Source organism: Ursus arctos, unplaced genomic scaffold (assembly GCF_023065955.2).
Source record: "Ursus arctos isolate Adak ecotype North America unplaced genomic scaffold, UrsArc2.0 scaffold_26, whole genome shotgun sequence".
Classification (NCBI taxonomy): Eukaryota; Metazoa; Chordata; class Mammalia; order Carnivora; family Ursidae; genus Ursus; species Ursus arctos.
Genome location: NW_026622941.1, coordinates 28,822,296 through 28,843,127, shown reverse-complemented (window position 1 = coordinate 28,843,127; position 20,832 = coordinate 28,822,296). Strand labels below are relative to the sequence as shown.

General features: G+C 39.6%; 1 protein-coding gene across 2 annotated transcripts in view; it reads right to left on the bottom strand.

The window, feature by feature from the left end:
- BICD1 (BICD cargo adaptor 1) overlaps positions 1-20,832 on the bottom strand; it is a 280,674-nt gene that overhangs the window by 68,034 nt on the left and 191,808 nt on the right. The window lies entirely within an intron of this gene.

Below are 20,832 nucleotides of genomic sequence, written 5' to 3'. Positions count from 1 at the left end.
ATAAAAAGACCTCATAGAACGGAAGTCAGTACCACCTTCTTTTGAATGGCAATGGAGTGATATCTGTCAAAACGTTTAAAAGCCACAAGACCCAGCAATTCTACATCTAAAAATCACACTTTAGTATATTTTCATAGAGGTAAATAAAAATCCATGTATATTTACACAAAGAACTGGAAACAGTCTAAATGTTTCCATAAATAATCATGCATCCATTGAATTGAGCATTATAAAATTATTAAAAAGAATGAGGAAAAAATGAGGAGTCCTATATTAAAAGAGAAATATAGCTACAACATATTATGAAATTTAAAAGAAAAGTATAGATTAGTACACATACAACACCAACTTTCCATACTCTGGGCGGTGTGGGAAGTGTCTATCCACAAGTTTCCCAAGAAGCCACATGGACTGACCTGCCTTTATCAAGCCCTTGGTCAGCACCAGTAGCTTTCCTTGTGCTCCCCGACCACGACCATGCTGGACTTGCCAGCTCGCCCCTGGCCCGAGGCTTTGCACTTCCCCTCCCAGAACTTCCTCCCTCCAAATCGGGGGTTCTTAAACTCATTTGCACCACGGCTTTCTTTGACAACATGCTGAAGGTGATGAAGTGAAAGGCTTCGGAGCATACCACTCCAAAACATGCCACTCTGACATACTGATTATTTTGAGCTGCAGGCCCTTGAGAAACAGGAGATGCAGGAAGGGCTTTCTGCCCTTCCCCTTTCTACCTAAAAGCAGGACACAAAATTGCCCCTGAGAAAGGTGCTCTCCCTGTACCAGAAGAGAAGAACATTCTTACCAGCAGACACTGAGAGTTAGCACCAAAATGGACTTGTACAAACCTACCAAAATAACCCTGATCTTCCATTAGTTTCTCCATACATTTCCTACTCACTATCCCACAATTTACTGTGTCTGGCCTAATTTATCCTATCTTGTCACATTCCCCACAATTCATTGTTCTTTGTGTAACAAAGGCATATAAGTTTGGGGGCCTAACGGCTTCTTTGGGTCCTTATTTTCCCTCTAAAGACTCCTGTGTACACATTTAAAAAATAAAGTTTTATGCCTTCTTCTTGCTTATCTGTCTTATGTCAATTTAATTCTTTGGTTCAACCAAAGAGAGGAGGGAAATTTTCCTTGCTTGTAGTGTAAAAGACAGGATTACACAGGATACCGATTATATTAAAATTAAGTTAATACAATATTTTAAAAATTATGATATGGTAATCAGGTAGTTTATCATAGTAATGGTCCCAAATTAATCATACTTCCCTGTGGAGTCTCCTCTCAAACTGACTCCGAGCTGGCCTCTGACTTGCCTTGACCCACAGAAGGCAGTAGAAGTGAGTGGGACTTTTGAGCCTTGGCCTCCTGCTCTCTTGGAACATTGCCACAGCATGAAGAAGCCAGGCCAGCCTGATGGAGCCACTTGGCCCAGCCCACAGTCAGCATAAGCTGCTGAGCACGGGAGTGAGACTTCTTGGGCTATTTGGCTCTGTTGGGCTGCCAGGTGACAGCAGCCATGGGAGTGACCCCAGGCAAGTCCATAGGAACTCCCCAGCCAAGTACAACCCAAATGACTGATCCACAGAATCGTGGTATTGTTTGAAGCCTCTACGAGTTCGGTGATTACATAGGAATACATAACCGATACTGTAATTATGTGTGCTTTTTTTTTTTTTTTTAAGATTTTATTTATTTGACAGAGAGAGACACAGCAAGAGAGGCAACACAAGCAGGGGGAGTGGGAGAGGGAGAAGCAGGCTTCCCGCCGAGCAAGGAGCCCGATGCGGCGCTGGATCCCAGGACCCTGGGATCACGCCCTGAGCCGAAGGCAGACGCTTAACGACTGAGCCACCCAGGCGCCCATGTGTGCTTCCTGATTAGCACAACGTATTAACCAGATTTAGTGGCAGACCCAAGAAATACCATAAGTTCAAAGCAATGATGCTATTTCAAAATATCTGAGATGTGGTATGAAAATACTAATCACAAGGTCACAGGTGATGCTAATACTGCTGAGGTATTCAAATAGAATACATTCAAATGGAAGGAAATGTCTAATTCAGTCAGTCTAGTGAAAACAGAAATGGAATTATTTTTCCCATCCAAGCATCCCACCAAGTTTTCTATCTACAGACTCTTAGAACCCAAGTCAAAAAACTCTTCTGCCTCTACTTGTCATTTATTTATTTATTTTTTTTTTTTTAATGATTTTTTATTATATTATGTTAGTCACCATACAGTACATCCCCGGTTTCCGATGTAAGGCTCGATGATTCATTAGTTGTGTATAACACCCAGTGCACCATGCAATACGTGCCCTCCTTACTACCCATCACCAGTCTATCCCATTCCCCCACCCCCCTCCCCTCTGAAGTCCTCAGTTTGTTTCTCATAGTCCATAGTCTCTCATGTTTCATTCCCCCTTCTGATTACCCCCCCTTTCTTTATCCCTTTCTTCCCCTACCGATCATCCTAGTTCTTATGTTCCATAGATGAGAGAAATCATATGATAGTTGTCTTTCTCTGCTTGACTTATTTCACTTAGCATTATCTCCTCCAGTGCTGTCCATGTTGTAGCAAATGTTGAGAACTCGTTCTTTCTGATAGCTGAGTAATATTCCATTGTATATATGGACCACAACTTCTTAATCCAGTCATCTGTTGAAGGGCATCTCGGCTCCTTCCACAATTTAGCTATTGTGGACATTGCTGCTATGAACATTGGGGTGCATATGGCCCTTCTCTTCACTACGTCTGTATCTTTGGGGTAAATACCCTCTACTTGTCATTTAGATCTCAATTCAAATATCATCTCCTCCGAGTGGCCTTCCCTGAACAGCTAAGATGAGACAGCTCCCTGGCCTTCACCCTACATGACTTACTTGATACATCAGCGTTTAGCATACAGCAGGTACTCAAAAAATCACTGTTGAAAAGAACAGCACTAACCATTACTCAAATCCATTCACTTACCTTTATTACATTTTTTACATTTATTGTTTCCTTTTTGATCTAAACATAATGAACCCTTTCTGTATTGTTAATCAGTGTCCCTAATACCTGGCAAATTATAGGAATGCAAGTGGTTAACACAAAATTTAAAGAGGAATATTATTGCTGGGATGATGGGTTTTTGTCTTGTATTGTTTTAGAGTGGGGAACAAGGGAGAATAACACACTTTGAAATAAAACATGCCTAGATCTATGCAATAACTAGACTTGTTATAATTCTTCTTCACTATATAGTCCAGCAACTTGGAGGCAGCAATGTTACTTTATTCCCAGGTCCTTGGGCAATACTTTGAGCATATGTGTCCAATAAATGTAGAATGAAAAATAGAGTTTGGTATAAAGCCAAATTACAACATTTCATTAAATTCTTTTATTTTGCAGAAACATGAAACCTTAATATAATATTTTTCTATTTCCTGAAAAACTTACCATTAACTGAGTGATACAGATTTATTTAGTTTCCATATTTACCTGCATAGAGATCGAAGAAGGCTGACAAACTGGATGCCTGTCATTTATATAAAATTATAAAGAAAAATGTTACGATACAAGAGATTCTATAAAATGTGAACGTATACATTGTAAAAAGTGTAATGACCAGAAGCCTAGCTTGTACACACTGAAAATTAACCATAAAATCCTGTATATAGTAAGATAGTAAATGTCAAACAAATTTAAGGCCACAGCAAAGCTAATGAGGACCACTAACAAACAAGTCATAAAACAGCTAATGAAAACTCCTGATGCTAATTAAAGAAAAGGAAGAGTGTGGCTGAGAGACTGGTTAAGCTGAAAGACTAGCTAAGAATGAAACAGACTTAAGGCCCAAAGGAAGAAAACTGGTCTTAGGAATTTTGCTAGAAGTCCTTGTTTTTTGAACCGCCAAAGATTACATTCTATGGCAAATTTAAAAGATTACTCTTGTTTTTTTTGTGCCACTCATCATACATTTATCTACTATAATTTTTTCTTCCTGGGATATGGTGCTGAGCTCTACTAAAAACCCCCATAAATAATAATGAGAGTGAGAAAAATAAAGCAGGAGAGAAAGAGAGGAAAAGGTACAACCAGGGAATGCGTTAGCCTTTCCCCTCCAGAGACCTGAGCTCCAGCTCCTCTTCAGGAAGACCGGATGAGCCTGAAACGTGTGGGGCCGACTACCCTCATTATCTGCATTGCACCTGAGCATAGCGGCATTCTTAGTTTTAATTGATATTCAAAGGATTTCCTTGTGTGGAGACAATAAATTCTATTATTGGCAAGAAGAAAATGTAAACATCTGTACCACACAAAAGTACTATATAAAAAATAATGCCTCCCAGTTATATAGCTTAGTCTTTTATAAATTATATCCATTGTCACATCAGGTCTTGATAATAGCTTGTGTGAGATGGGCGACAGACCCTCCAGTTTACTCATCTGCAAAATGGGGCTCCTAATTCTTAACATTATGTGGTAATTGTGAGGATTTAATGATGTAACATGGGGATAGGAGCAGAGATGCCAGACACGCAGGTAATTTACTATAACACAACAGAACAAGTGCTGTTAGGGGCTCATACCACAAGGCTGAGCAATCAATTACTCCTGGGTGAGTCAGCGAAAGCTTTACAAAGTTACATTTGAGCAGAACCTTGAAGGACAAGTGGAGTTAACAAAATCGATAAAGAGGACAGACTTTCCAGTCAGAAGTAAACTTCTGAAACAAAAGCAGAGTCATATTTGTGTTGAGGGCAGTGTTAAAATACCCAATAGTCAAACTGGGCATTTCCTTGGGGGATCAGCGAAGATAGAGCACTAACAGAGAGACAGAAAGAGAAATTCACAAAAATCTAGAAAAGAGCCAATTTTCAGCTTATGTCAAAGTTCCACATTATTTCATACAATACAATGTTGATTACAGACTAAATGTTAAGCTATGGGGTAGGAAAAGAAGCAAAATATTTTCAGTGCTTAGAACCTTTAAAGTTCTTAACTGGGCTGTGGTTTAGAAAATAGTGCAGTTTGGTGTGGTTGGAGCAAAGTAACTTGAGACGATTTTGCAGGAAATTCTATGTTAAACAAAATAATTTGGAGAACCATCAAAGTCTCTCAAGCAAAGCAGCCATGTGATCAGACCTATGCTTTGGCAAGTGACCCTGCCGAGAGCAGGAAGGGTGGGCTGTAAGAAGGAAGAGCCACAGAAAATGGGCTGAGCAGCAGCTCTCAGAGCCCAAAGGGAGGGATGATGGAGAATGTTGAGGGGCACTGAAGTTAGAATGATTGACATAAGAAATGAAGAAAAAAGACTAAGGTAAAGGTACCTAATTTGAGCTGTAAGAAGAACAGCCATCTACGATATAGTGAATGCCAGAGTTAGTGATGTGGCTTATAAACAATTATAAGTAGCATTAATTTGGACAGTCAAAGCAGGACCTTCTGACCTGTGAGTGGAGTAAAAGAAGACAGCTGCATTAGTCCAAGAGAGGGTGCTGGAGAGGAGAATGGAGTGGGTATTTCTCATTTTTCTTCCAGAGAATTGTCACTGCCAGGCAGTTTGCTTATTTTATTTTCCTTCACTTGGCCAAAAATGAACACTTCTCTTGCTGGTGAGAGGAGTGGACCATTGTTCTCAGTTGCCTCTCCCCAGCCAAGAATTCTCTGCCCTGGGGCCAAGAATGCCTGGCCTTGGGTAGTTTAGGGGTGGGGGACAGAGAGGGAAAGGGGTGACACTTCAACCCAAGGGAGCCTGCTGACATTGCTGTCTGCACTGCCCTAACTCTCCGTGTCCTAGGACAAGCACACACTTTATCTGAGGATTCCACAAGCACAAGGCTCTGAGTTTCTCCTTTGCAAGGAAAGAAGGACAAGGCTCTTGGATGACAGATCCATGAGACAGGCCCTGACCTCCCGGTTCCTTAACTTCAACTCGGGTGATCTGCTCTTCTATCCCACATGAGTCACTCACTCTGTGATGTTGTCACCAATAACCACACCTCCTGTTCTTCCAAATCATCTCCAGTTCTCCCAACACAGCCACTCTTCCACCTTTGACCTCCAACTTGTTCATTATCTACGACCTTGGGTCTTCACTTCCCTCCTTACTCAGCTTCAATCCCACTGTTGTCACGCACTCTCTTGCAAACATATTTAACTCCCTTGCATCCCGCTCTCTTGATCATAAAGCCTAACTGCCTTGCATGCCCAAAGCTAAACATGCCCAAAGCTAAACTCCAATACTTACTAACCTTGGCCAAGTTTATTTACTTTCCATGTCTGCTTCTTTTCCTATAGGGGGAACTTCCTCTGGGGGTTGCTTTGTGGATTAGAATGGTGTTGGGTAGGAGGGATCAAGTAAAAAACCAAAAAGTCCTGAGTCTCTCAAATTCAAACAGGCCTTACGCAGTAGCGGCCATACTCTGTGTCCACAGATAGTAAGTTCCCTGCTTCTCTCTTTTCCTATTATCATTTCCTCCTTCCCTCCCAAGAATCTTGCCTCACATTTCCTTGGTGGTGGAAGTATGGGGAGAGGGGAAGGAGGCAAGGAGGTGTGGCTCCTATTCCCATTCTCATCTTTATTAATCTCTTTCAATCTACTCTACCCAGTTTAAAGATAATAAATCCTGCCTTAAAACAAACAAACCTTGACCTTTATATCTGTATTTCTATTTCTGTACCCATGATTGCGCTTTCTCAGATCATATTTGTCTTCAGTCCATTCTAATGAACACTGAACCTGCCCTTGTCAAAGTCATCGATGACTTGCATGTTGCCACTGAACTCAGCACACCTGTGTTTTCCTCTTACTCCACTTCTTCAACAGCATTTACCAGCCCCTCCTTTTTGAAATACTTTCTCCTGTTGGCTTCCCAGACATCTAAACTACCCTCACTTATTGCAGCCCCTTCTGACTTTCTCCCCATCTTTCTCTGCTCAACCTCTAAATGTTGACTGTTCTAAATCCATACTGAGCCCCTCCCTTTTCTTTCTACTCACTCCCCAAAGGCAACCTCATCCAGGTCTTTGGCTTTCAATATACTGCCTATATGCTAATGATTGTCAAATCCTTACCAGGGCTAACAGAACCATGTGCCTTGACTCCTGCCTCCCTTAGAGAGCTCATCATTCTCTTTCTCTTACTCACCCATGAGGCTCCCTTCCCTGGCCTTTTGGTTTCTTAACCACCTCAAGTGGGGTCCTGCTTTAGAGTGTTTGCATTTTCAATTCCCTTCTTCTTATTCACATTGCTATTGCTTCATTAGGATCTCAACCTAAATGTCATTTCTGTAAGAAGCTTTCCCTGATCATTCAATCTAAAGTTGCCATCCAGTCACACTCACATACCCCTGTGTTAATGGTCTGAAAAGTGTTTATCCCTACCTATTTATTTGTTTGCTTATTGGCTATTTTCACCCCACTAGATGTAAGAGCCATGAGAACAGGGACTTCATCAGTAATTGTTTACCACAGTGCCCCAGGATCCAGGGGGCATATCAGTCATGGTATTTGCATCCTAGAGCTCAACTTATCACTTCCAGCCTGGATAGGATTAGTGGTAGCATGAAGGAAAGCTGGGGAAATCTTTTTTAGGGATGAGCATATTTTATACATGTAAGTTCATAGATCGAAAACACACACACACACACACACACACACACACACACACACACCTACAAAGCAAGTCCCATGTAAAATTCTCTAGTGTTAAAACACCCATATTGGTGACACCCATCCCATGTATATTTATACTTTATTCCATCTCTAGAAATTTTCACTAAGAAAAGATTTGAGAAACTCATTTACTGTAGGTATATATGACTGACATGACTTGTGATGTCATCTCTTATAAGAATGGGTACAATGAATGAGGGACAGAACAACACATCTCTGTGATAACAAGCTGAAGGACGCAGAAGGATCTTAATCCAAAATCACAATAAGGCAAATCCTCTTGCTCTATCCGGCGGTAATGTGGACTTCACAAATCTTTAGGAGAGCTATCAATGAAGAAAACACAATATCCAGAGCTCCAAAGAGTCAGCAGCTTCAAATGCAATCCAGACTTAATAAACAGGAAAAACAAATACGGCAAGTTGGAAATGTGGCTTAAAACAAACATGCCCAGAAAGAAAAAGGAAATATAAGGAGATTTGTCATGGCTGAGAAAGAGTAACAAAGGAGGAGAGAATTATAACTTCAAGACAGCATTTCCCACAATGAGTGCTAAAGTAGGCTAGCTCTACATAGGGTTACAAGGAGACGTTCAAACATAAGTTTAGAAAATAGTGGGTTAAATAAAGTTGCCCTTTCTTTCTGTCTTTTTTTTTTTTTTTTTTTTGCTTCTGGACTTCTCAGAGCACTTCATTTGCTAGTGTGCTTTGAGACTTTGTAAGAGCAAAACATGGTATGTATTATTTGCTAAATTTATTTGACCACAAGACTTCTGCATTTTAAAGAAACATTTTGAACAACCCACAGACCAAATCACTGAAAAATGTTACTCTGAGACAGTAGAAAATGATAGTATCTGTATAGCTGAGTGGGATAAACCACTAAGCTCCTTATCCTTTGCAATTGCCAAGAGCCGAATGGACCATCAGATTTAAATAATGGCATAAAATTAAAAGTAGAGGAGTAGATGGATATAAAAAAGGGTAAGACAAGATGATCAAGTCCTGACTAGCCATGAATGAGTGACTTTATAAGAGTGACAATGCCTGAACTGCTGAGCGGGCAGGTGGCCTGGACACAGAAAAGGTGAAGGCATGGATCTGAGGGATGCCTAGAATACACGACAGGAGATTGCTCTTCTGGGAGGGCTTCCGGGATAGGCGGGTGCAAACTCTCCTCTCTGGGGCCAAGGGAGGAGGCTGGTGCCCTTTCTCTCCTCCCTCCCTCAGCATAAACTAACTTCAGTAAGCAACACAGCACCCACAGTGGCAGCCTAAACCACTTACACCAAGCACCCCCCCACCCTGTGTTCTGCAGGTGCTGCTTTTCTTGGGCAAGTGTGCCTCAGAACAAGTGCAGTGGGCCCCTCCCACAGCACAAACCTCCCACACGGACCATGTCTATTGACCATAGAGTGCTGCAAAGCTTCAGCTCTAGAGGAAACGGCATCAGGTCTCTTTTAACAAGTAGACCAGAGCACACCTACTTAAAACTTGCCATTGAAAGTCAAAAGAAAGCCAGAGTAGCAATGTTTATAACAGACAAACTAGATTTTACACCAAAGACTGTAACAAGAGATGAAGAAGGACACTATATCATACTAAAGGAGACTATCCAAAAAGAAGATCTAACAGTTGTAAGTATTTATGCCCCCATCACGGGAGTACTGATAAATATAAAACAATAACAAACATAATGGAGCTCACTGATAATAATACAATAATAGTAGGGGACTTTAACACCCCACTTACATCAATGGACAGATCATCTAAGCAGAAAATCAACAAGGAAACAATGGCTTTGAATAACACACTGCACCAGATGGACTTAACAGATATATTCAGAACATTTCATCCTAAAGCAGCAGAATACACATTCTTTTCCAATGCATGTGAGACATTCTCCAGAAAAGATCACATTCTAGGTCACAGATCAGGTTCAACAAGTACAAAAAGCTTGATCATACTGTGCATAGTTTCACATGCATAGTTCACAATGCTATGAAATTTGAAGTCAACCACAAGAAAAAATTTAGACAGACCACAAATACATGGAGGTTAAACAATATGCTACTAAAGAATTAATAGGTTAGCAGAAAATTAAAGAAATAAAAAAATATATGGAAACAAATGATAATGAAAACACGGTGGTCCAAAACTTTTGGGATGCAAGGGCACCTGGGTGGCTCAGCTGGTTAAGTGTCTGACTCTTGATTTTGGTTCAGGTCATGATTTCAGGGTTGCGAGATCCATATCCGGCTCTGTGCTGAGCGTGGAGCCTGCCTGGGATTCTCTCTTTCTCTCTCCCTCAGAAGCCCCCTCACTCGTGTTCTTTCTCACTCTCTCTCTAAAATAAATACATAAATCTTAAAAAAAAAAAAAAAAACCTTCAGGATGCAGCAAAAATGGTCATAGGAGGGAAGTATATAGCAATACAGGCCTACCTCAAGAAGCAAGAAAAATCTCAAATATGCAACCTATTACACCTATAGGAGCTAGAGAAAGAACAACGAAGCCTGAAGCCAGCAGAAGAAGGGAAATAATAAAGATTAGAGCAGAAATAAGTGATATAGAAACTTAAAAAAAAAACAGAACATATCAATGAAACCAGGAGCTGGTTCTTTGAAAAAACTAATAAAATTGATAAGCCTCTAGCCAGATTTACCAAAAAGAAAAGAGAAAGGACCCACATAAATGAAGTCACAAACAAGAGAGGAGAAATAACAACCAACACCACAGAAATATAAAAAACTATAAGAGAACAGTATGAAAAATTATATGCCAACAAACTGGAAAATCTGCAAGAAACGGATAAATTCCTGGAAACATATAAACTACCAAAACTAAAACAGGAAGAAATAGAAGACTTGAACAGACTAGCAAAGATATTGAATCAGGAATCAAAAATCTCCCAACAAACAAAAGTCCAGGGCCAGATGGATTCCCAGGGGAATTCTACCAAACACTTAAAGAAGAGCTAATACCTATTCTTCTCAAACTTTTCCAAAAAATAGAAATGGAAGGAAAACTTTCAAACTCATTCTATGAGGCCAGCATTACCTTGATTCCCAAACCAGATGAAGACCCCACTAAAAAGAGAATTATAGGCCAATATTCCTGATGAACATGGATGCAAAAATTCTCAACAAAATGCCAGCAAATCAAATCCAACAGTACATTAAAAGGATCATTCACCACAGTCAAGTGTGATTTATTCCTGAACTGCAAGGATGGTTCAATATTAGCAAATCAATCAACATGATACACCAGGCGGGGGCGCCTGGGTGGCTCAGTTGGTTAGGCGTCTGCCTTCGGCTTCCTTCATGATCTCAGGGTCCTGCGAAGAGCATCACATCAGGCTCTCCACTCAGTGGGGAGTCTGCTTCTCCCTCTCACTCTCCCTCTGTTCTCTCTCTCTCTCTCAAATAAATAATAAAATAAAATCTTAAAAAAAAAAAACTCCTTAAAAAGAAAAACAAAAACAAAACATGACATACCACATTAATAAGAGAAAGGATAAGAACCATATGATCCCCCCGTTAGATGCAGAAAAAAGCATTTGACAAAGTACAGAATCCATTCTTTTTTTTTTTTTAAAGATTTTATTTATTTATTCGACAGAGATAGAGACAGCCAGCGAGAGAGGGAACACAAGCAGGAGGAGTGGGAGAGGAAGAAGCAGGCTCATAGCAGAGGAGCCTGATGTGGGGCTCAATCCCATAACACCAGGATCACGCCCTGAGCTGAAGGCAGACGCTTAACCGCTGTGCCACCCAGGCGCCCCAGAATCCATTCTTGATAAAAACCCTGAACAAAGTAAGGCTAGAGGGAACATACCTCAACATCATAAAGGCCATATGTAAAAAACACAAAAACAAAGACAAAAACAAAGAAAACCCACAGCTAATATCATTCTCAGTGGGGAAAAACTGAGAGCTTTCCTCTATGGTCAGGAACACGACAGGGATGTCCACTCTCACCATTGTTACTTAACATAATACTGGAAGTTCTAACTTCAGCAATCAGACAACATAAAGAAAAAAAAAAAGGCATCCAATCGGCAAAGAAGAAGTCAAACTTTCACTATTTGCAGATGACATGATACTGTATGTAGAAACCCCAAAAGACTCCACTAAAAAAAAATTGTTAGAACTGATACACAGTGTAAAGTCATAGGACACAAAATCACTGTACAGAAATCTGTTGCATTTCTATGCACTGATAATGAAGCAGCAGAAAGAGAAATCAACGAATCAATCCCATTTATGATTGCACCAGAAACCATAAGATATCGAGGAATAAACCTAACAAAAGAGGTAAAAGATCTGTACTCTGAAAACCACAGAACATTTATGAAAGAAATTGAAGATGACACAAAGAAATGGAAAAACATTCCATGCTCATGGATTGGAAGAACAAATATTGTTAAGATGTTTATACTACCCCAGCAACTACACATTTAATGCAATCCCTATCAAAATACAACCAGCATTATTCACAGGGTTTGAACAAACAATCCTAAAATTTGTATGGAACCACTAAAGACCCTGAATAGACAAAGAAATTCTGAAAAAGAAAAGCAAAGATGGAGGCATCACAATTCCAGACTTCAAGTTTCATTACAAAGCTGTAGTCATCGAGACAGTATGGTACTGGTACAAAAGGACACACAGATCGATAATGCAGAATAGAAAATGCAGAAATGGATTTTGGAAGAAACGGAACAACTGTATCTTTGACAAAGCAGGAGAGAATATCCAATGGAAAAGACAGTTTCTTCAACAAATGGTGTTGGGAAAATTGTACAGCAACATGGAGAAAAATGAAACTGGACCACTTTCTTACACCACACACAAAAAAATTGAAAATGGATGAAAGAAGTAAATGTGAGACAGGAAACCATCAAAATCATAGAGGAGAACACAGGCAGTAATCTCTGACCTAGGCCACAGCAACTTTTTACTAGACATGTTGATGGAAGCAAGGGAAACAAAAGCAAAAATGAACTATTGTGATTTCATCAAGGTAAAAAACTTCTGCACAGCAAAGGAAACGATCAATAAAACTAAAAGGCAACCTTCAGAATGGGAAAAGATATTTGCAAATGACATATCTGATAAAAGGTTAATACAAACTCTGTGAAGAACTTATCAAACTCAACTCTCAAAAAACAATCCAGTTAAGAAATGGGCTGAGGACATGAATAGACATTTTTCCAAAGAAGCCAATCAGATGGTTAAGAGACTCATGAGGAAATGCTCAACATCACTCATCATCAGGGAAATACAAATCAAAACTAATATCGAAGACCACCTCACACCTGTCAGAATGGCTAAAATGAACAACCAGGAAACAACAGATGTTGGCAAGGATGTGGAGAAAGGGGAATCCTCCTACACTGTTGGTGGGAATGCAAACTGGTGCAGTCATTCTGGAATGGAGGCTCCTCAAAAAGTTATAAAAAGAACTAATGTGTGACCCAGCAATTGTACTACTAGGCATTTACCTAAAGGACACGAAAACACTGATTTGAAGGGATACATGCACCCTGACGTTTATAGCAACATTATCCACAAATTGGCGAATTATGGAAAAAGCTCAAATGTCTATTGACTGATGAATGGATAAAGAAGATGTGGTGATACACACACACACACACACACACACACACACACTAGAATATTACTCATCCATGAAAAAGAATGAAATCTTGCCATTTGCAATGACACAGATGGAACTAGAGTGTATTATGCTAAGTGAAATAACTCAGACGAAGACAAATACCATATAGTTTCACTCATATGTGGAATTTAAAAAAACAAAACAGATGAACGCAGGGGAAAACAAAGAGAAAGGCAAACCATAAAACAAACTCTTAACTATAGATAACAGACTGAGGGCTGCTGGTGGGGAGGTGGGTGGGGTATGGGTTGAATGGGTGATGCGCGTTAAGGAGGGTACTTGTTCTGACGAGCACTGGGTGTTGTATATAAGTGATGAATCACTAAATTCTACTCCTGAAACAATATTACACTATGTTAGCTAACTGGAATTTAAATAAAACTTCAAACTTAAAAAAAAGAGAAGAGTAATAAAGCTATCATAAAACCAAGACTCTGTAATTCTCACTTTGAGGTGCACATAAATCTTGCTCTGAAGAAAGTGGTACCATGAAGAGTTAACGATGCTAGACTGAATTTGAAGCAACAAAGTCATCTTTCCCATAGGACATCTGCCTCCATTAGAAAGAAGCCAATGACCAACCCATTTCACAAGCAGTTCGCATTTCAAATGCCTCATTTCAAACATTTATCATAAGCAAAATCTTGACAGCAAAATAAAATCTGTCTTTTTGTTATAAACATCTGAAATAAATGGCACAAAATAAATATGACTGATTTTCTTATATCCTGATTTATAGTTTTTTCCTTCTTCTGTTTGTATAAGAAGGACATTAAAAGAATTCAGACATTATTCCATTTTTAAAAGATTTTATTTATTTATTTGAGATAGAGAGAGAGTAAGAGCAGGTGGCAGATGGAGAAGCCAGCTCCCCGCTGAGCAGGGAGCCCATGTGGGGCTCTAATCCCAGGACTCCAGGATCATGACCTGAGCTGATGGTAGATACTTAACCAACTGAGCCACCCAGGTGCTCCATAGACATTATTCTAAATTTAAAAAATAGATTTAAAACATTTGCATTGAATCTTAGTTGAGTGGAATATGTGTTTTACAGGAAAGCTTTTTGTGTAAGTTTTTTTTGGTATCCACTTTATTTTTTTTTTTTTTTTTGAAGATTTTATTTATTTGAGGGAGAGAGGGAGCATAAGCAGGGGGGGCAAAGGGAGAGATTCGGAAGCAGACTCAGTGCTGAGCACAGAGCCCTATGCGGGGCTAGATCTCATGACCCTGAGATCAGACCTGGGCCGAAACCAAGAGTTGGCCGCTTAAACAACTGCACCACCCAGGCACCCCTGGTATCAACTTTATTCGGATACAATTCACATACCTATAATCCACCCATTTAAAATGTAGAATTCAGTGGTTTTTAATATAGTCACAGAATTGAGACCATCACCACAACCAATTTTAGAACATTTTTATTACTTCAGAAGTAAATCCCTTGGGGCGCCTGGGTGGCACAGCGGTTAAGCGTCTCCTTCGGCTCAGGGCGTGGTCCCAGCGTTATGGGATCGAGCCCCACATCAGGCTCCTCCGCTGGGAGCCTGCTTCTTCCTCTCCCACTCCCCCTGCTTGTGTTCCCTCTCTCGCTGGCTGTCTCTATCTCTGTCAAATAAATAAATAAATAAAATCTTTAAAAAAAAAAAAAAAAAAAAGGAAGTAAATCCCATACCCTTTAGCTACCCCCTCACCCCACCCCATCTTTTCCAGCCCTAGGCAAGTACTAATCTACTTTCTACTTGACTCTATTGGACATTTCATATAAATGGAATCATACAATATGTGATCTTTTAAGACTGTGTGGAAGATTTTAAACAGTTGGTTACTGCTAATAAAATATCTTTGTTTCTCGAACTCGACGGACAGCTTTACTACAGCACAAAACATATTTCATTCTGCGTTAGCAAAGTACAACATTGTGTTGGCATCTATCCAGCATACATCAGATCTAGTAATTGCGATATTACATTTCACAAGAAAGCATGATTGTTTAAAGTTCCCTCAATGGCTGCAAGTTATTTTTTATTAATAAAATGTGGCTTTGTGACCTGGGTATTGTAACCTGAATATACTGATTTGTTTTGAAATGAGCTTTTTACACACATAAATACTGGAATCTTTCGTCTTTTCTATAACCAACTTTGAAATCAGGAAACCATGATCATTTCCCAAAGTAGTCTAGTTACCTCTCGTTTACCTGTTTGATTTTCCTTTTAACTTCTCTTTCTTAAATTTAAAGATACAAAACACCGCAATGAATGATGGTATGACAGTTTTCTGATAGTTAACTCCTTATGACTATAAATATACATCCTGCCCCGATTACACAATTACTGCGATAATTTATTAAATGGAAAAGGGAAATTTAGGTAAGACACTACATAGATTTGAACCTACATTGCGCAATGAACATGAAGGCTGGGTTCACAAATATTCCAGAAATAGTTCGGTCTCTAGCAATTACCCTTTCACATCAGCTTTCCTGTGATCCTACTGTAAAGAATCATCTAACTAACCAAAGAGATAAATAGCATTAACAGGATCAAAGTCGTTGATAAGCAATTTAGTCCCCACTACCAAGGGAAGACACTATATATAGATTTTTCTACTGAAAAGACATATTGTGAAAGGGATCAAAGTGAACAAAAATGGAGATAATGATGTGCATTAAAGTGATTTTTAAATTATTTTTATTTATGTTTTAAAGATTTATTTATTTATTTATTTTAGAGAGAAAAAGAGAGTGGATGTGCACGGGGGTGGGGTGTGGGTGACTGGCAGAGGGAGAGAGAGAAAATTCTAGTAGACTCCCCACTGAGCACAGAGTCTGACACAGGACTCGATGATCCCACAACCCTGAGATCATGATCTGAGCCAAAATCAAGAGTCAGACACTTAACCGACTGAGCCACCCAGGCACCCCTGACAGAAAAGCATCTATTTAACACAGAGGTGGGTGGTAGAGTAAAAATAGGATTAAGCCACATGAGCAGCGAGATATAAAAGGCTCTTCTATAAACTGTGTCTTGGCTTCCCTGGAAACAGGTATCTTGTGTGTATTTTAGTGGTTCATAACCGGAACACAAATCACGTCCACTGAGATTAAGAAAGGGCCCTGAAGCTATGTCTGGAAGGCTCAGACCTCTCTGTCTGCCTCTGTTTTCCTTCTCCTGCTGTACCACACCCTTTAGTTTATCAAAGCTGAGAGGCAGCAGGATAAACCACCCCAGAATGTGCCACTTTGACATGTGGATTATTTGAAGCTGAAGACAACCAGGAGCCCAGGTGACTCAGGAATATTTTTTTTTTAACCTCCCCCTGAACTGCCTTAAAGAATTTAGATAGGGTGCCTATACCAGGAAAAGAGGTATTACCAGAGAGGACTTTTATATCAGAAAGAACTATTTGTATGACACGGTAAACATTTGTTTACCAAACGCTGGCTCTTCCCATCGTCCTGTGAAATATCTTCCACCCCTTTAAAGTCTCAGACCCCTACCCCCTTCTCCTTAGCTCAGGATAGCATATAAGCCTCAATTACCTGACTGCTGGGGAGTCTCCTATTTTTATGGGGCACCCATACATGCAAAATTTGCCTCCAGCCAAAGAACCTAGAAGGGAAGAAGGGAAAGTTTTCTGCCCCTATAAAGCCTTACAGGAACATACCCTTTGGAATCATGTGAGTCCTTTCGATTACCTGATCCCGTGTAAATTGCTGCAACTTTAGTAAAAGCAAACAGAAACAGAGACTGAGACGTGGAAAGCAGAGGGCAATAATGAAGAATTCCAGCAACCAGCCAGGAAGACAACACACGGAGGCTAAGAAGGCACAGCCTCCCTCCCTTGCATCCTGCCTACTCAGGTGGGACGGAGCTGCTCAGTCACTGGCAAGCGGGCAATACAAGTCAGCCCTGAGGTGACACAGCGGTGTCCAGGTTATGGACTGCAGTAGAAAATTTTTGCCTTCCTAAAAAAATATTCTGAGGCATTTTCTTCACATTCACTGTAGCAGTAAGAAACATTTGGAATAGAACATTTTCCCACAAATAATATCTTTGCAGATAGATTTCAGAGTGAAATACTAGCAGCAATTCAGTTATATTTGAAATATTTGAAAGATATACATACATATGTATGTACATATAAATATGCTCGGCAACATGTTTTCCTTCTTGGCAGGTGAAGGTAAACAGATTTTAAATCTTGTGGTTTTCTCTTTCTCTTATATGAAAATAACTGCTTTATTGTCATTACTTATTTTACAATCACTCAAAGTGAATTTTCAATCATTTACACAGTCATTGAAGTGGGAAACTTTGATTATTTTAATGTTTTAATAAAAGTTGTTTTAATCACATACATACGACTTATCAGACATAGGAAAGCAATTTCTCTGGCACAAAAAAGACAGCAAGAGAACATATGATTCAACCCTGTGTTACTAACCTGTAATATTAGTATTTGGTAACTAAATCGGGTATAAGTAGTGAAGTAAAAAGAACTTGTAGTGTATATTTTACTACAATAATGAGTAAACTGAGGCCCATAGAGATTAAGGAAATTGAGGTAGGTCACAGAGGTAGGAAATGATAGCTCTAGGTTTTGATCCAGGTCCCCCAGATCCCTAAGTCTGAGCTCCTTTCATTAAGACACATTGACTTCATCTCCTGGCTTCATTCAGGCAGAAAGCCAAAAAAAAGAAAAAAAAAAAATCCAGACTGAAAGGAAAAGAATAAAATGCATGGTGAAAATGAGGAGTTCTCCGCAGATCAAAATGAACTCCTTATTCTGTGGGCCTTCAAACTCGGAAGCTGGACGCATTCTACAAACAGAGAAATAAGGGGTCATACCCTCAAGTCCTAAGTAGATCCTTATTTGGCTCAAAGAAAGGACACTAATTCAGGGAGAAAATGGAGTGTTTGGAGGATGAGAACATGCTTTACTTCCTTGGAGACTCAGAGCTCCTCACCGGGGCTCAAAGGATGGCTCCCTTCCCCCAGGCCTGGGAAAGAATTTTGGAAAGCATGAGTGAGCATCTTCTTTTGGCACCTGGTCAGGGGCGCATAGAGCTTGTGAGCTGCCCTCTTGAAGAAAGAGCATGATGGCTTCCAGCTGGTGAGCAACTGATATCTATGTTGTTCTTGAAGACCCCACAGAACACACTTCACACATAGGGTCACTCTCACTTGGCAGAGAAGAGAAGCCTTTATACTAAACAAAGTCTAATAAGAAGGCCTTTCATAGATACACAAAAGCCAGTGATGTATTTTTCTCTGCCCTGAATTTCAATTAGTATCTTAGGCAACAAACCTGAAAATGACAGAGAAATGTCTGCATTTAGTCTGTGGGCCAAGGCCCTGGCAATATTATAAAATATATATTAAGAATCAGTATTAGCCAAACAAACTCATTGTGCTTGGGGGTGTGTGGATATTTCATAAGAGTATTCTGTTGGAGTTTCACTTTTTTTTTAAATCTTGTCATACTTTCACCTAGAAACTCCTGATAATTACTTTTTGCTTTACTTACTTAACATTGTAGTGATCTAAATAGTGAGATAAAATATGTTCCCATCTACTATTTAATCAATCAAGATATGTGTGAGATATGGGGCGCCTGGGTGGCAAAGTCAGTTAAGCATCCAACTCTTGATCTTGGCTCAGGTCATGATTTCAAGGTCGTGAGATAGAGCCTCATGTCAGGTTCGGCGCTGGGTGGGGAGTCTGCTTAAGATTCTCTCTCCCTCTCCCTCTGTACCACCTACCCTTTCTACCCCCCAAAAAAAGGTATGTGTGAGATAGCTTTCATTGTTTGTGGTATCTCACTTGCTTAATTTCATCTCCATCAAACCTTCATGATTTTAGTAAAGCTCCCATTCTCCAGAAACACTTTGACTGAAAGACTTTTAAAATGTGAATTTTTCAGTAAGCCAGAATTGCTCTTTGTAAAGAATCAGTTATAAGACAAATATAGTATCAACTATATTCAAAATGTAAAGAAAAACTGTATTATTTTATTACTATTAATATGTTAAAATGTTCTATTTGTCATTATTTTAATCTCTTTCATTAATTGAAATTATAAGTCTAAATAATGACATTTTAGATGAAATTTAATCATAAATTAATAACGTTAGGGCCTAAGACATGACTGGCTTAAAACAAGTCAATTTTAAGCAAACATAAAATTAAGTAGCATTTAAAAAAATCAAAGCCAAGAATTTTAGCATACACAGTTGACCCTTGTACAACGTGAGGGTTAGGACCACCAATGTCCCTTGGTTTGGATTCAACTCCCTGAAAAACTCAAAAACTTAACTACTAACAGCCTACTATTGCCTGAAACCCTTACGAAGAACATGAACAGTCAATTAACAGATATTTTGTATGTTATATATATTATATACTGTATTCTTACAATAGAGTAAACTGGAGAAAAGAAAATGTTATTAAAAAACTCATAAGGAAGGGGTGCCCAGGTGGCTCAGTTGGTTAAGTGTCTGACTTCCACTCAGGTCATGATCTCAGGGACCTGAGATTGCTCCCCGCTCAGCAAGGAGTCCGCCTGTTCCTCTCCTTCTCCCTCCATCCCTCCCCCTTGCTGTCTCTGTCTCAAATAAATAAATAAAATCTTTTATTTTTTAATTTTTTAAAATAGATCTTTTTTTTTTATTTGAGAGAGGGAGAGCACAAATAGGGGGAGGAGCAGAGGGAGAAGCACACTCCCTGCTGAACAGGGAGCCCAACATGGAGCTCAATCCCAGAACCCTGGGATTATGATTTGAGCTGAATGTAGATGCTTAACCAACTGAGCCACCCAGATGCCCCATAAATAGAATCCTAAAAAAAAAAAAAAAAAAAGTCATAAGGAAGAGAAAATACATTTACAGTATTGCAAATATTGATACTATAAATTTATATATTTATTGAAAAAATCCACATATAAGCAGACCCACATAGTTTTAACCCATATTGTTTATGGGTCAGCTGTATTCCTAATGAGTTACTGACCAGTGTCTCAGCCATTCGATTTATGGTGACATCAGAAGGCAAAGTTTAAAGTATTATAACCCCCCCCAAATTTTGTCTATAATAGTGAGGGGGGCAAAATACATAACCTCAAAAATGCCACTTTGGCATGTGGATTATTTCAAGCTGAAGATAATCAAGGGCCAACAGATAGAGGGCCTGTACCAGGAGACAGCTAATACCGAAGATAACTTTGGTTATCAGAAAGACTTACCTGCATGGCAAGGCAAACACAAGTTTACCAAACATTTGCTCTACTCATCTTCCTGTGAATTGTCTTCCTCCCCTTTGAAGCCCCAGACCCCTACCCTTTCTCCTTAGCTCAGGATGGCATATAAGCCTCAATTGCTTAACTGTCTTTGGGTCTCATGCCTTTGGGGTTCCTGTACATAAGAAATTTGTTTGTCTCCTGTTAACCTGTTTTATGTCAATTTAATTATTAGACCAGC